Source organism: Mobula hypostoma, chromosome 13 (assembly GCF_963921235.1).
Source record: "Mobula hypostoma chromosome 13, sMobHyp1.1, whole genome shotgun sequence".
NCBI lineage: Eukaryota > Metazoa > Chordata > Chondrichthyes > Myliobatiformes > Myliobatidae > Mobula > Mobula hypostoma.
This window is the reverse complement of record NC_086109.1, coordinates 78,833,969-78,850,474: the sequence shown is the minus strand read 5'-3', so window position 1 is coordinate 78,850,474 and position 16,506 is coordinate 78,833,969. Positions and strand designations below refer to the sequence as shown.

The 16,506-nt window shown below is 41.1% G+C and overlaps 1 protein-coding gene across 17 annotated transcripts in view; it reads right to left on the bottom strand.

Annotated features, from left to right (window-relative positions):
- Positions 1-16,506, bottom strand: part of sema6dl (sema domain, transmembrane domain (TM), and cytoplasmic domain, (semaphorin) 6D, like) — a 357,548-nt gene that overhangs the window by 62,035 nt on the left and 279,007 nt on the right. The window contains exon 6 of one of the 17 annotated variants that reach the window (XM_063066013.1): positions 10,236-10,366. The exons of 15 other annotated variants lie outside the window; for them this stretch is intronic. The gene's annotated coding sequence lies outside the window, so the exon portion shown is untranslated. The remainder of the gene's footprint in view (positions 1-10,235; positions 10,367-16,506) is intronic. One more of the 17 variants, XM_063066014.1, reaches the window with a different exon arrangement.

Genomic DNA, 16,506 nt, shown 5'->3' with positions numbered 1-16,506 from the left:
AAATGCAGCACCTTGAACAGTGCAGTGCACCCTAATAATGCACTGGGAACTCCTGTCTGGATTTTTGTGCTCCGGAGTTTCTCTTAAGTCATAGCCATCTGACTCAAAGTTGTGACTACTACCCACTGAGTCAGATCTGACTTTTAACAGCGGCATTGTTCTTACTCATTCTTCACGTATTTGCAGCTCAGCAAGGCGCTCACCTGTGGGGACTATTACAGCCAAATTTGATTTGCCCTTACTTGCCTTCCACACTCACACATTTCCCACCGGGAGCGATGAAGGAAAAAAAAAGTGAATTTTGGCTAATGTGTTTCGCTATCTCCTCCCAGGAGTGTGAATCCAATTCCAGAGCGAAATGGTGGCTAAAGTGAAGGGCAGAGATTTAGGGTAATAGGTAAGTGTTACGGAGGATCTGAGGAAGAATATTGTCACCCAGAGGTTGGTTGGTATCTGGAAATGTCTTGCCCGGGAGGACAGTCAAGGTAGAAACTCCCATAACATTTAAGAATTGCCCAGATGATCGCTTGAATCACCATACCACATAAGGGAAATGGAACAAGTACAGATTCATGGGATTAATATCATTGATACAGGATGGATGTGGTTGGACAAGAGGCCTGTTTCTGTGCCGTCTATTCCGTGACTCTGTAAGCAAATGAGCCCAGCCAGAAAGGAGATAAAGGCAGAGCTGGGTCTCAACACCAGTTACCGGGATTTGATCCTGACCTCAGGAGCTGTTGGTGTGGAGTTGTGATGTTCTCCCTGTGACTGTGCGAGTTTCCCTTTCTGCTCTGGTTTCCTCTCACATTCCGAACACTGACCTAAGCACTAGAGCCTCTAGTGTGTACGTCAGTGGTAGAATCAGTTGGGAGTTGATTGGGGTATCCACAGAAAGTGGTGAATATAGCGCAGTCCATCATAGGCAAAGCCCTCTTCACCATTGAGCACATCTACAAGGAGTCTTTCACAAGGAAGCAACATCCATCATGAAGGACATCTGACATCCAGGCTATGCTCTCTTCTCGCTACCACTATTGGGCAGAGATACGGGAGCCTTAGGTCCCATATCACCAGTTTCAGGAACACTTACTACCCTTAAGGTTGTCAGAGCCAGGTGAGGTAGTGGAGATAAGCTCCTACCACCTACTAAATGCTCTGAATTACGTATGTCTCAAAAGCCCATGGTAAATCCAACTCCTGGCCTTCACGCGTGGCTTAGCTACTAAGCTCAGCAGAATCGTTTATAGCGACAGGAGAAGGGGCAAAAAGCAGGTACTGGCTCCTTAAAATCAGTCACTTCGGGTAGATAGGGGTTGTCAGCCATGGTTGGCAGCTCAATTCAGAGAAGGAAAATTCAGATCTCAAAACTCTGTTGCCTTTCGGCTAAACCCTCTCATGGGGAAGGCTTCGTGTGTAAAACCCGAGGAAACGTCTGGAGTTGGAGTCCTTAAGGCAGATCAACAATGACGGGCAACTCCTGCAGTGCCGCTAGTGCCAAACTGTGTCTGTCTCTGCTGTTCCTTTGGATTCATCAGCTGCATGGAGAGAGGGGTTGTCCGCTGGAAAGGCAACGGCTTGTTCTCCATATCGTGCTGCCCTGACTTGCATACCTTGTAGAGAGCTAAGACACAATATCCATCACCAACGGATGGCCTATTACCCTACAACCACCAGGCTCCTAAACTGGCGTGGATAACTTCACTCTCCTCAACTCTGGGCTGATTCCATAACTTGTAAACTCACTTTCAGAAACTCTACACCTTTGTTCTCAGCATAATTTATTCATTTATTTGCACAATTTGTGTGATTTGGAACATCTGTTATTTGCCAGTGTATACGTATAGGTTTTTAATATATTCAATTGTATTCCTTTATTTTCCTGTAAATGCCCACAAGAAAATTAATCTCAGGGTAGTATATGGTGACATATACATACTTTGATAATAAATTTAGTTTACCTTTGGAAACGTGAGAACAATAAGTTACAGTGAAAATTAGCAGACAAGTGAGAATGTTCTGTGAACACAAGGAAATAGGAGCAGGGCGAGGTCACAGGCCTCTCAGGCATGATCTACCATTCAACATGACCAAGCTGATCTATGCTGGCCTCAATGCCCCTTCCGTGCCAGTTCCCTGTAGCCTCGACTGTTCGATCTTTCAACTATTTACCTGTCTTCGCATTAAATATATGGCCTGGCCATATATTTAATGATCTGGCCTTTACCAGCTTTGCAGGCAGAGAAATCCAGAGATTCATTACAGTCTGATAAGATTTTTACATACTGTATCCTTAAATGCAAAGGTACTTGATAACTATGAGAGATGATTTAGTAGCATATGGATGCAATATTCTTACATGTGTAATAATTAGTCAGTATACAAGCAATTATTGCTATGAAACCAATAATAAAAATAGCAGTAAAAATATAATGAATAAAGCAGCCAATGAAAATAAAATTTGAGGTGCTGGAAGTACTCCTGCAGCAAATTACTGTACATTTTAAATGGCAGAAGAGCTTTCTAATACAATTAAGAGAGTATTCAAGTTAGAGATTTGGAAGTCTAAATGGCGGTCATCAGAGAGTCAAGACATGGGTGCTCAGAAGCCTGGTAGAACCCTTCTGTAGAGTGCTTTGGAGAGACATTTGGTCTCTGTTCAGGAAGCATGTAGTGAACCAGAAATCAGTGCAGGGTGGATTTACAGCATTGAATTCTGGGATAAGGAATTGGGCCACGAAGAGCATCTGAGGAGTCTTACTTTGTACTCGTGGACATTTAGAAAAATCTGAAGTTACCTCATCGAAACAACTTTGAGAATAGATGCAATGAGGCTGTTCTATCTCTGTGGAGGGTTCGAAACTAGGGTACTTAGTTTCAGAATAGGAGTTCGACCATTTAAGACATTTAGCTTTGTTTACCTTAAAAAAAGAGAACGTCAAGCCAAAGAGGATTAATCAGATTGGTTCCTGGGGTGCTGAGTCACACTATAGACTATAGAGTTGAATAGAATGACTGGGCTTGTCAGAGTAGGAGGGGACACAAGAGACTGCAGCTGCTGGAATTTGATGCAAGACACAAAGTGCTGGAGGAACTCAGCTGGCCAAGGCAGCATCTAAGGAGAGAAATGGGCAGTGGACGACTTGGACTCGCACCTTTCACTTGGACTGGCAGTCAATGTTTCCGGTCAAGATCCTTCATCTTGACCTTTGCTCACTGGATCTGGAAGGAGCAAATGTCCACATGAAGGTTCTTGACCTTCATCATAACGCTTGATTGAGGATCTTAGCTCAAAACATTGATTGTACATTTTCCTCCACAGATGCTGCCTGACCAACCGACTTCCTCCAGTGCATTGTGTGTTACTCCAGATTTCCAGCATCTGCATCGTCTTGTATTTTCTCTGAAGTAAAAAATAATCTCCAGTGAGCCACATTGGAGGGGTTGTGAATTCAAGTTCTACTCCTAAGACTTGGCTACAAAAATCTATGATGACATATTGATTTGCTGAAGACATGCTGCACTGTTGGAGCTGCCTTCTGAAAGCAACACCCTGCTGTCTCCTAAACTGGATGTCAAAGATGCTATGACATTGCTTTGAAGATGATCTGGAGAATCAAAACCAGAATCAGATTCATTATCACTGACGTACTTCATGAGGTTTGTTGTTCTGTGACAGGAATGCAAGACATAAAATTTATTCTAAGTTACAAACACTGATAGTGCAAAAGAGGAATAAATAATCTAATCTAAAGAGATAGTGTTCAGGGACCACTCAGAAATCTGATGGTGGAGTGGGAAAAACCATTCCTAAAACATTGTATGTAGTTCTTCGGGACATCCTTAACATCCTAAGCAATCAATACTGCTGAAAAACATTATCTGACTGACATCACATTTGTGTTTGCAGGAGTTTTATCATGCTCAAATACCATATCCTATTTCCTATTTTTCCAACAGCGACTCTCATTACAAAAAAAAAGCAATTCATTGTCTGTAAAATGTTATCTAATTAAAAGTATTTAATGCACTGAATTAGCCAGCCAGTGGTGCAGTGGTATCAACACCAGACTTTGGGGTGAATGGCCCCAGGTTTGAATCCTGCTGGCCCCTTGCATGTTTTCCGTTCGTGCTGGGTTGAGCATTGAGCCAGCAACTCGGCCTTGTAAAAAACAGACAAATGCTAAGGAAATGGCAAAAGTGCTGTGCAATGTACCACAAGGCGCGAAGAGCAACAACAGTGGACTGAATGTGAGCGCAGAACAACTAACGAAAGGTATCCACCCAGAGTTAGAAAGTAGTAAAGAAACTGCTCAAAGAACTTGTGGACAAATAATTGAATAATGTAAGATGATTCTGCGGGAAGTTAGGGAAAAATGAGAGTCTGAATGTAGTTCACGGAAATAAACTGGACTGAGATGCAGTAGATGCGACATCAGGAGATGAGAAGGTTGTATTTTCAGTTCAGCCGGCTTCTCAGGAAGCCCAGGTTAGATAAGCATATTGACCTACTGTATATCTGTGCTGTGCTGTGACATTCTGTGAATCTTTCTTGAATTTTGTTTTGTGCACATGATAACGAAAACAGTCTTTAATACTGGTCTAGACTTAAATAACACTTTTTTCACATTTATGAGTAGATAATTCTTCCATCCAAAATGGACTTGCTGCTTAATCAATTTAACTCGAGTCTCGAGGGAGTGAGCTTCCACAATTGAAAATGTTTGCTTGTTATGTTTGAAAAATCCAAGAGCATGTACAATAATAGAAAACACTTGAACAAATGCTACAGTTTTCCCTGGGAGGCTGATTATCAAATTCATTTGGCAACTTGTGATGTCCACAATCAATCTACTGTTACATGGCAGCGTGCAAGAGGATTCTGGGCACAGGGATTAAATAAAAACAGGATGAGACCCTGTATTTGATCAGTATTGGCCCAAGTTTTGGGAGAGAGTGGGTGGGAGTTGAGATCTGCTCTGGTAAAAAACTGAAACCCTGAATCTACAGGCTTTGAATTTTATTGATATCAGACTTAAACCTAAAGCACATTGTTGGGTCTGTCAGGCTCAGTTTGGGTGCCCAGTCTCCAGAGATTAGGGCTGCTCTTCAATGCAAAACTACAGCAGTCCAATGATATTCAGTGGTCTTCACTCTGGATAGTGCCTGTCCCAGGATGGCTCTCCTGACCAATCTACAAGACTACCTTCCAAACTCAGTTCCTTGATCTTCCCACTTACTGGCACACTAAGTAATGTTGCTTGCTGTCTCACAGTTCCAGTGTCCCAGGTTTGATGCAAATCACTGGGGCCACCTCTGTAAAGGTTGCACATTTTCCCTGTGGCCGGCTTGGTCTTCTGGTTCCCTGAGACATCCCAAAGTGCATGTGGTGATGGGAAAATCAGTGGGGAACTGATGGGTACATGAGAGAGCATGTGATAGGGAAGTATATAGGTCTGAGCAAGCAGAGACTTCAAGGGTCACATGGACTAACTCTACAACACAATGTACTATGATAAAAATGAGAAAAAACCCTCATAATCTAGACATTGTCCACATACATCCCCTTGCATCATTCAGGTCTAGTGGTGAACTTCTTGTAACAATCTGATCTGAAGCCATCCAAGCCTAAGGACTTCACAATTTTTTCAAACCTAATGTAAACATAGCACACTTGGCTCAGTTTTGACAGCCAGCCTTCGGGTGGAAAGCCTATGATCCATGTATCATCACATCATTAATTTGGATTACTTTCATAGATGCTCAGCTTGGATTATTGGCAAGTGATCTATGTGAAATCATATTAAAACTAACTAGAGAAGATACTGGGGTTTCACAATAGGTACTAACTCTTCAACTAATTACATGTACTTATGTTATGCATATGATTACATCATTATTTTACATATATCGAACTCATTCACAAAACAAGCAGACCTAATGTATGAGAACACACACACCAAAAGCTGCAGTAACTCAGCAGGTCATGCAGCATCTAGGAAAAAGAATAAAGTGTTGACATTTTGGGCTGAGACCCTTCATCAGTCTTGGCCCAAAATGTTGATTGTTTATTCCTCTCTGTAGGTAATGTCTGACCTGCTGAGTTCCTCCAGCATTTTGTGTGTCTCACTTTGGATTTCAGCACCTGCAAAATCTCTTGTGCTTCTGACGTATGAGATCCTGGGTGGGCCTTTGAAATATCAAGAAAGCTTTGTGTTAGAAGTAATAGCAACTGGGAGTTTACAAAATGTCAATATTGACCTTCAAATGGTATTGATCCTTATTTTAGTTTTGTTTTCTTGGCACTGCACACTTGCTTAGTTCTTTGGATTAGATGATTTGTTAGTTAATATTCTTTCCACTTTTAATAACATCTTTGGATCCTTTCAATAGTGTTGTCGAACCTGGACTGCCCTTTACCTGGTGGTCAATAATCTCCTGCCTCAAATCATATCCCACAAAGAGACGATTTCCAATTTTGTTGTCGAGGGAAAATGCAGACAGGAGTTCAGAATCTTGGCACAAATTTCTGTCTCTACCATGGATATTTCAACCTCAGCACTCCAAGTGCAAGAGCCAAATTATGTTTGGTGCGCACCTGCTGCTTTTAAATGAGAAGATGGTGGAAAATGAGTAGCTTTCCTTTATGCCTGCAGGCAAAATGTACTAATCACAAGAGGTTTTATATTTCGACTTCTGCCCCCTTCCTTTGCTGTCTGTTGAAGGTGTCAGCTTAAATCACCAACTCTTTGTTCCCCCTTTATAGATGCTGACGGACTTGCTGAGTTCATCCGGCATTTTGTGTGTGAAAAAGATATAGTAGTATTGTTATCTGTGTCTTAACTTCCACCAAGTCCCATTTGCTGTCTCCTATGGTTGCTGACTGAAGCTGGTTTCTCACGAAACAATGTCTTAACCTTAAAAATCTCATTTGCTTTCAAATTGCTACATGAATTTGACCTTCTGAGTTGTGTAATCTCCTCCGGCTGCAAAACTCTTGGAAGCTTTAATTCTAATCTCTTGTGCTTCCCTAAATGAAACTCTCCAATAATGAGGACCATGCCTCCAGCTCGGGAGTTCCCTCTCTGAAACTCTCCTTCCTCTTTTCAGATGCTCCGCACCCACATTTCCGACCAAGTCATTTCCAATGCTGTGTTAAACTGCGTTTGATGGTGCTCTAGTGAAGCTACATACATTGAGATGTTTTAGAAACACAAGTGTCAGGGTTAGGGTTAGGGTTAGGGTGTCATTGTTACTAATGTATCAAGAACAAAATTTTAGTCTCCTTGAAACTAAACTGCATTAAAATCAATCAGACAGGTGTTCAATTTTCCAGAGCATATAATTAGATTAAACTGGCCTAGCTAAAGAGGGGTAGCCCTTTCAGCTTTGATCTGCATTGCACCTTAAGGTGTTTTAACAGGCACTCTTGCTTGGATCTTGCTTCAGGACTTGTAAGCGTTTCTCCCACTTTAAAAGCACGAGTCAAGAAGCTGATCCCTGCGGTGCTGTGCAAATCCACTGCACACAATGGGGGTTAAAACCACAAATGCAGGAATGGTTTCCCTGTCATCAGTTTATAGTAACCGGCTCCCATAATCTGCAAGGTGAACCTGTGGTGTGAATGTGCTGAAGATCTGCCAGCCCCTGTTCTAAAGGCTCTATAAATTTGTGGTTCAGCTTGCTATACCAGGAAGAGCAGCTGACAAAGAATTGATTGTTTGCATTTGAATGAACACTAGTGGCCTTACATACTATTATTCCCCAAGAAGTGAAATTGCTGGGATATAATTTTGCAGAATGGGCGACCTTTAAATGAAGAAAATAGAACAGACTTTAGAGCTAAGTAATGTGGACAAGTGTACAAACCTAAAGGATATTCCTTTGAAAAGGATTCAAAGGAATACTACTGTTACACTTCTGGTAGTTATAAAGCAGCTAGGTATACTCGATTGTTTCAAATTCTTTCTGCCATCTCAGCAGGAGCATTATACCATTGATTTTAACTGACTTCATGTCTCAAGGTGGACATCTCATCCAGGCCCAACAGCATTCTTAATCCTTGTGTCACTGTTTGCCATGGAGGGGCCACTGCACAGGATGGGACAACGCTGCAGAGGATTGCAAACTCAGCCAGCTCCATCACGGACATCAGCCTCCTCGGCATCAAGGACACCTTCGAAGGGCAATGCCTCAGGAAGGCGGTATCCACCATTAAGTACTCCCACCACCCAAGATGTCCTCGCTTCTGATTACTACCATCAGGGAGGAGGTACAGGAGCCTGAAGACACACTCAAGTTTTTAGGAACAGCTTCTATCCCTCTGCCAACAGATTTCTAAATGGAAAATGAACCAAACCATGAACACTACCTCAGTCTTTTTGCACCACTTAGTTAATGTTTTTATATACATATTAATTTTTGTAATTTATAGTATTTTTATGTATTGCACTGCATTTCTGCCACAACACAACAGATTTTATGACCTATATCAGTGATTTTAAACCTGTTTATGACTCTGAAAAGCACAGGTACACCAAAGTGGTAGGTGAGAGACTGGTTTCTCTTTTAAGGAAATACAGGCTCTGCATCCTCCGCAGACGAATTCAAAATTCCTGTAGAAATAGAATGCAGAGCTAAGCGCATTATTATTTCTCACCAAAAACTAACTTCAATGTGAATTTCTATATCCATTGTTCATTCACTGTCAGTAGGTTATGCAAATATTGTCGATAAGTACTCTGAGGTTGGTGGGGGAGGGGGGAATGGGCCTGTCAGCTCAATGCCACTATTTGTGTAAGTGGTCTAAAGCAAATAATACACATTGAAAATGAGTTATCAATAATACAACACACAGAGAAAATGATTTAGAAATCTAACAACACAGTCCTTCAATATTATCAATATTTAAAATCAAGACGTATAGCCCAAATTCATGTGCAAAAATCCATTATTATTTTAAGGTAACACTTAAAGATAATCAATGTTATGCTATTTCTAGTTCTGGATGTTTGCTGTTTCAATATGGTACAAAACAGATGAGGAAAAATGAATTTAAATCTGTCTGAAATCAGTACACCGCTCTTCACTAATGTATAGTTTAAAAAATATAGTTAAGAGTTATATCAGATTTTCTGTCCTGAGGAGAAACCCATTTTCCCTCATCAATTTTATCAATTATTTCAAAGATTCAAGGTACATTTATTATCAAAGAATGTATAAATTATATAACCTTGAGATCTGTTGCTTACAGACAGCCACAAAGTAAGAAACCCAAAAAATAAAACATTGAAAAAAAAGACCAACAGTCAATGTGCAGACTAAGAAAAAAAACACACAAATCATGCAAGCAATAGAAGAAAGCACCAACACTCCGAACCAAAAAAGTCCTTAGATCCGAATCCCCTCAGAGTAGGCCCAAGCCTCGGTCTCAGTTCATTGTATTAGCAGGGCAAATCACCACAAAGCATATCAGCCAGAGCAGTCTCACTGCCTCAGCATCATGGAGAGAAGAGTGAACATCACGGGAGAGCAAGAGAACTCAACCTGACTCTCACCTCTGGTCCCAACACCCTGTCTTTCCAGTCTATTTGGGCTGCCGTCTAAATTGTCCAAACAGCAGATCATGCCTCGCATTCAGACCAGTTAGTTCTAAGGGCCAACGTGATGTCAATAAATAAAGTGGAGTTCTGATGAATAAATACAGAGCCTTAAATAGTGTTAATTCAGAATTACTTGAGCCACGAGGTTTTCCCACTTTCATTTCATATTTAGTGATCTTCTAAAGTAAGGCTGCTTTTAACATAGAAATTTGAAGTGTTTCACACATGCTAAAAAAAACTTTTGGACAGTAGGTAGTTAAGTACAAATGTTAGAATTGATGATATTCTCTAGACTGTAATTAATAAATTACTGTCATGCCAGTCCAAAATACTGTATATCCTTTGTGCTGGAGAGCTTTTGATCCTCTCACTGGCTGTTCATACAGAGGTAGAAGAAAGACTTTACTAACCACAGTCTGCAAATCAGCAGGCACAACAAAGAAGTGAAGTTTGTGCCTGAACTAGGAACCATGATACAGCAGTTCTTATCCAGGTAGAAGTGAACTTGAAAGGAAATAATGGAATAAACTGAATCACCAATCTTGTATTGTGGATAGCATAGCTTATATTTGGCACATGAAACTTATAGAAGAATCTGTTAAAAGCACGGTATTGTTTTCTTTTGTTAAGTACCTTTGCCAGAGATGGTTTGTAGTTTTAATATTGGCCTGCTCCTCCCAAGTGCGTTTTTCTTCTTGATGTCCTTGTGTGAAGGACCCCAAGGTTCAGCTTGGATTTCAAGGTGGCACCTTCAAGTTACTATACTGCCGTAGGTTAGGGTGAATAAAAATTCAGAAAATAAGCTGGTTAAATCATATGCAGGGCCAACAAATGCAACTAAACCTAATCAAGTAGCAAACCTAATCATGTAGCAAACCCTATCCACATCATCCTCACAAAATGCATTCTCAGTTCTCTGCAATGGAACATTTTCCATGACAGTACTGCTGTATATGCAGTACACTTATCACTGATGGCACATTATTTGATTTTCTCTTTGCATTTTTGTAAAACAAAATCCTATTAGTGTGCTTTGTGATAATTAGTTACTGGCTCCATGTCTCACGTTTTAAAAATCAGTTTGATGGACTGAATAGTCTACTCCTGCTCTTAATTTCTCATTTCTTCAGAGGAAATAGCGAATGACTTAGAAAGCAACACACACAAAATGCTGGAGGAACTCAGCAGGTCAGGCAATGAACAAACAGTCAACGTTTCAGGTCAAGACCCTGCTTCAAGTCTGGAAAGGAAGGGGGAAAATGCCAAAATAAAAAGGTGGGCTGAGTGGAAGGAAGCTAGATGGAAGGCGATAGATGAAGCCAGGAGGGTAGGAAAGGCAAAGTGCTGGAGAAGAAGGAATCTGAAAGGAGAGGAGAGTGGACCACAGGAGAAAGGGAAGAAGTACATGCACTGGGGAAGATGATAGGCAGGTGAGAAGAGTGGGGAATAGAACAAGAGGGAAGAAGGAGGGATTTTTTTAACTGGAAGGAGAAATCAATGTTCGGGGGGGATTCTAACCAGATGCAATATGAGATGTTGCTCCTCCACCCTGAGAGTGGCCTCATTGTGGCACAAGAGGAGGCCATGGACTGATATGATGGAATGGGAATGGGAATAGGAATTAAAGTGGTTGGCCACTGGGAAATTCCACTTTCAGCGACAAAGCAGTCCTCCAATTTACGATGGGTCTCACCAATGTAGAGAAGGCTACATTGGGAGCTCCAGGTTCAATAAACAACCCCAACAGATTCACAGGTGAAGTATTGTCTTACCCAGAAGGACTGCCTGGAGTCCTAACTGGAGCTGATGGCAGATTTAGTACTTTGGCTGCTTGCAGGGATAAGTGCCAGGAGGGAGAATAGTGAGGAGGGATCCCTGTGGGAGGTAAAGAATATGTTTGGTGATAGGATCCCTTTGGAGATAGCGGAGACTGATGTTTTGGATGTGGACGCTCATGGTGTGGTAGGTTAGGATAAGAGCAGTTGAGGCAGTGGGAAGGCGGGTTGAGTGCGGATCTCCGGGAAATGGAGGAGACGGAGGAGGTGTGGATGAGGGTAGCGTCAATGGAAGAGAAAGGAAAACTCTGTTCTTTGAAGGAGCAGGACATCTCTGATGTCCTGGAACATCTGTCTGCAGCAGAGATGAAGGAACTGACAAACGGGAATAGCATTTTTACAGGAGACAGGGTGGGACGAGGTATAGTATAGTCAAGATAGCCAGGGAAATCGATGGGTTTATAAAAGATATCAGTAAACAGTTCGACTTTAGGGATGGAAACAGAGAGATTGAGAAATGGAAAAATGGACCATGTATTTAAGAACAGGATGGAAGTTGGAGGCAAAGGTGATGAAATTGATGAGCTCAGCATGGGAGCATGAAACAGCATCAATGCAGTGATCAATGTAGCGGAGGAAGAGTTTCGGAGCATTATGAGGGAAGGCTTGGAAGATGTACTGTTCTATGTAACCAACAAAAAGGCAGGCACAGCTGGGACCCATGCAGGTCATTTTGAAAGCATTTAGAAATGCTAATTATTATTAAACCCAATGCTGGTTTTTATTAAAGGTAAACTTATATTTCTCAAAGCAACATACACAAAATGCTTGAGGATCTCAGCAGGTCAGGCACATCTATGGAAATGAATAAGCAGTTGATGGTTTGGGCCTTGACCCTTCTTCAGGAAGATAGCTAAGAAAGCAAACTTGCTAGACTTCTTTGAGGACATTGATGGAGGAGAGTTTGTAGATGTATTATATTCTAGATGCTAGCAGATTTCCAGAGGTACTTGACAAGGTGCTCCATGGGAGGTTCTTGCATCAATTAAAAGCAAGAGCTTTTAAAAATTGGCAATTAGAGAGCAATTCAAATTGACATCATAGGAGAAAACTGGCTATCTCATAGAAAACAGAGTTGGAATAAATGCAACCTTTACAGATTGGAAGCAGGTAACTAGTGAAGTGCCACCAGGATCAGCTCTTATCTGCAATTGTTCATTGAACTAAAGGAAGGAATAATATGTAAGGGTTACAAATTGGCTGATGAAATGAAAATAATTGGAAGGACTGTGATTCTACAAAGGGATATGGAGAGTACAAGTGAATGGGCAAACGATTGGCAAATGCAGTTTAATGTAGGAAACTGTGAAGTCATGTACATCGGTAAGAGAAATCAAAGGACAGATGATGGTCTAAAAGGAGAGAGAATGCAATTGAATGAAATACAGGGGTATCTTGGTATTCTAGTGCATGAATCACGTCAAGGTAGCAAGCAGTTCCAACAGGTAGTTAGGAAGGCAAAAGGAATTTTGGGAGTCTTTGTTGCAATTATACAAATGTTGGTGAGTTTTCACCTGGAATGCTGCACACAATTTTGGTCGCCTTACACAGAAAAAGACTGAGTGTCATTGGAGCAGCACAATGGAGACTCATCAAGATATTCATGGGATAAGATAGCTGTTTGACCAAGAGACAAAATAGTTTGGGCCTGTATAAAAGCTGACCTTATTTAAATATGTAAGATCCCAAAGAGATGTTGGGATGTTTCAACTAGTGGAACGGTCTTGAACAAGATGACATAACTACAACAGGCTGGTCAATTTTAACTGAGGTATGTAGCAATCTCTTCTCATAGAAATTCTTTGCCCTAGTGGATGGTGCAAGCTGGATCATTAGAGATATTTAAAGTGGAAGTGGAGAAACAGCACTGAGGAGAAGTTGAGGCCAGCTTAGATCAGCCACAATCATATAAAATGTTGGGGCTAGCTTGACCGGCCTGATATTGTACTATTCTCACGGTCTTGTGTTCTCTTGTTTTTATGAATACAAAATGCCTTTTCGCTCTTTTTTTTTATTGGAAACATATCCAGAATAACAACTTTCAAAATTATGCATTGGGGATGTTGTACTTGCTTGAATATGATTTTCAACCTGCAGAGTCTGTTTTTAATGTTCAAACACCTAGCACCAATCCTATCACTCACACCTCGTTTAGTTTGGAACAGGTCTGAGGAAAAACTCCTCTCTTGCTTCTCATTTTTAACTTACATTTCATTTTCACTTCTGCTAATTTGTCTTGAATTTAGAAAAGTACTTTGCAACACTCAATGGAAGTTTCCATTGGAAATAAGGGAATCTGCTGGAGTGAGTGAACAAGAAAGGGGTACAAGGAAATCCCTTTAAATGAAGTGAGTGAACTAGAAAGGGAATATAAGGAAATCCCTCAAAAATGAAAGGTGAGTTCTGGCCTTGCATGGTTCCAGATAGAGCAATTACAGCCCAATTAGTTTTGAACACTGGAGATAAACTTGATGCATTTCTCAATGTTGACATCACATCTGGAGGAGGCAGATTCAGATTCATTTACTTATTCATTTACTTATCACAGGTTCATCGCCAGAAATTAGATGTTCGCAAGTCGGAGAGGGAAATCAGATGTCATACACTATTTTCCCAGACCTACAAGACAGACCATAGGCAAGCATCATGTTGTTCATGGTAGATTGAACCCAGGATGATGACTGGTTGGAAAGTGGGGCCTTATATTGGTTGAGGGAACATACTATATATGTTCTTCAAAGCAAATCTTTGGGTGTAACAACACTCACTCTTGGCTGAGCACAATATTTGGTTTATTATGAGAACCAAATCATCCTGGTCCTAGGATGATTAAGACTGCAGCACCGTAGTGCAGTGGTTAGCATAATGCTCTACAGTACAGGTGACCCGGGTTCAGTTCCTGCTGCTGCCTGTAAGAAGTTTGTATGTTCTCCCCGTGACCGTGTGTATTTCCTCCAGGTGCTCCAGTTTCCTCCCACAGTCCAAAGACCTACTGGTTGTAGGTTAATTGGTCATTGTAAATTGTCCCTTAATTGGGCTAGAATAAATTTGGGGATTGCTGGGCGGTGTGGCTCGAAGGGCCTATTCTGGACTGTATCTCAGTAAATAAATATCAAAAAAAAAACAGACTTGTCACCCTCAGGGCTTGACTGTGCACATTTACCTTTTCCAGTTCAGAAAAATGAAAGACTTGAGATGGCCTGCTCCTGAAAGATGGAATGAGCTGTAAGGAGTGACTAGAGCAACTAGTTCGCAGTAGCAGATCACTGACACTGTCCTTCCTTATAGCAAGCTGACAGTCTTTAACAGCCGCTACTGTAAAACACTTTTGACCAGGCTTTAAAAGTATCTGATAATTTAAAGTTTCTCAAAAACGTCAAAGCTTTAAATCATAAATAAACATTGAAAAATAATTAAGGTTTGAAGATCAGCTCACACACTTAGCATTTTCCACAGGGTTGGTGAGCCCGTTGAAATGGATAGCATTGCCATCTCATTGTCTCCCGTCATAAAGCTGAGAGGCAAGTTGCAAAGTGCATTCTGATCCTCTTCTCTGTGCAATGGACACTGTGATCAACAGTAACCCCAGTGTCACAGTAGGAGATTGGACATGCTGACATCCAAATCTCTAGTCATTTCAGACTTCCCCATTCAATCAATGGACACTGCAGCTGTGATTCTGTCCACTACGGATACAAGAAACAGAAGTAGGCAGAAGTTGTCCAGTGGGCCTACTCTTCCATTCATTTCCTCAACTCCCCTGAACCTTCCTGATAAAATCCCAATTCTTTTGTATTCAAGAATCAAACGGCCCACATCTTGAATACAACAGACAAAAGAGTATAACGGTTAAGGTACTGTACTGGAACAGCTTTGGAAGTCCTGGACTAATTACCAAGAATTGGGAGTTTGAGTCTCATCCCAGCAGATGGGTAATTTAAATTTAAGTAATGAAATAAATCTAGAATAAAAACAGTTAGCATCAGCAATAGTGAAAACTCATACATTGTCATTAAAAATCTATGGGTTTTATTAATGATCTCTAGGGAAAGACCTAGTCCTTCCTTAATCTGCTTAGCCTAATTGTTACTCCAGACAGAAGCCTCTTAACTCTTAACTTCAATGAAATGGCAGATTTGGGAAAATTAGGTAAGGGCAACAAGTAGTGACCCAGACAGCAATGCCCATACACTGGGAAAGAATTTTACAAAAGCACATTCCTCAGGAGTCGAGAATACCAACATGTAATTCATAATATTGTAGAGAAACTACTTATCTCAGACTCCTGAGACTGTAAACCCTGATCTTAAATTCCCTAGCCAGAGGAAAGCCACTTAAGAATTTTATACATTTCAATGAGAACAGCTCTTATTTTTCTAAACGCTTGGGAGTATGGCCTAATTTAGAACACTGCTCTCATTGGACGGACCTTCATCCAGGAATCAGTCCGGCAATCCCTTCTGGCATTCCTTCCAAGGCAGGTGCACACTTTGTTAGACAGTAACAAAACTCCATTCTCCATGTGTCTGTTCACCAAACCCTATACTGAGATCGACAAACCAGGCATTTTGTCACAGTTTTTTTTCCCTCTCTGTACAAAGGAACTTAATGAAAACCATTTGAACCCCCTTTATTTTATTCCACAATTATGCAGAGAAACATTCTGGCATATGCAATGCTATGTATGCACATTTTGTTGTCATTCAAAATAAGTTTATACATGAGTAGCATGTAAAGCAGGAGTCCATATAATTGGTGCTTGTACATAACTTGAAGAGTTTCACCTGACCTGGCCTCTGGTTGTTGAGTCCAGTACACGGATTCACTTTGTAGGTCCTTAAAGATCTCTACCCACAACTTTTCTCCTTTGTTGTTAATGTCCTTCAGCAGCTCACATTACACACTTCGATTTCAAACCAGCTGATAAGACCACAACAGATAATAGCAGAATTAGGCCATTTGGCCCATTGAGTCTGCTCCGCCATTTCATCATGGCTGGTCCATTTTCCCTCTCAACCCCAATCACCTGCTTTCTGCCCCATAACCTTTCAGGCCTTGAATAACCAAGA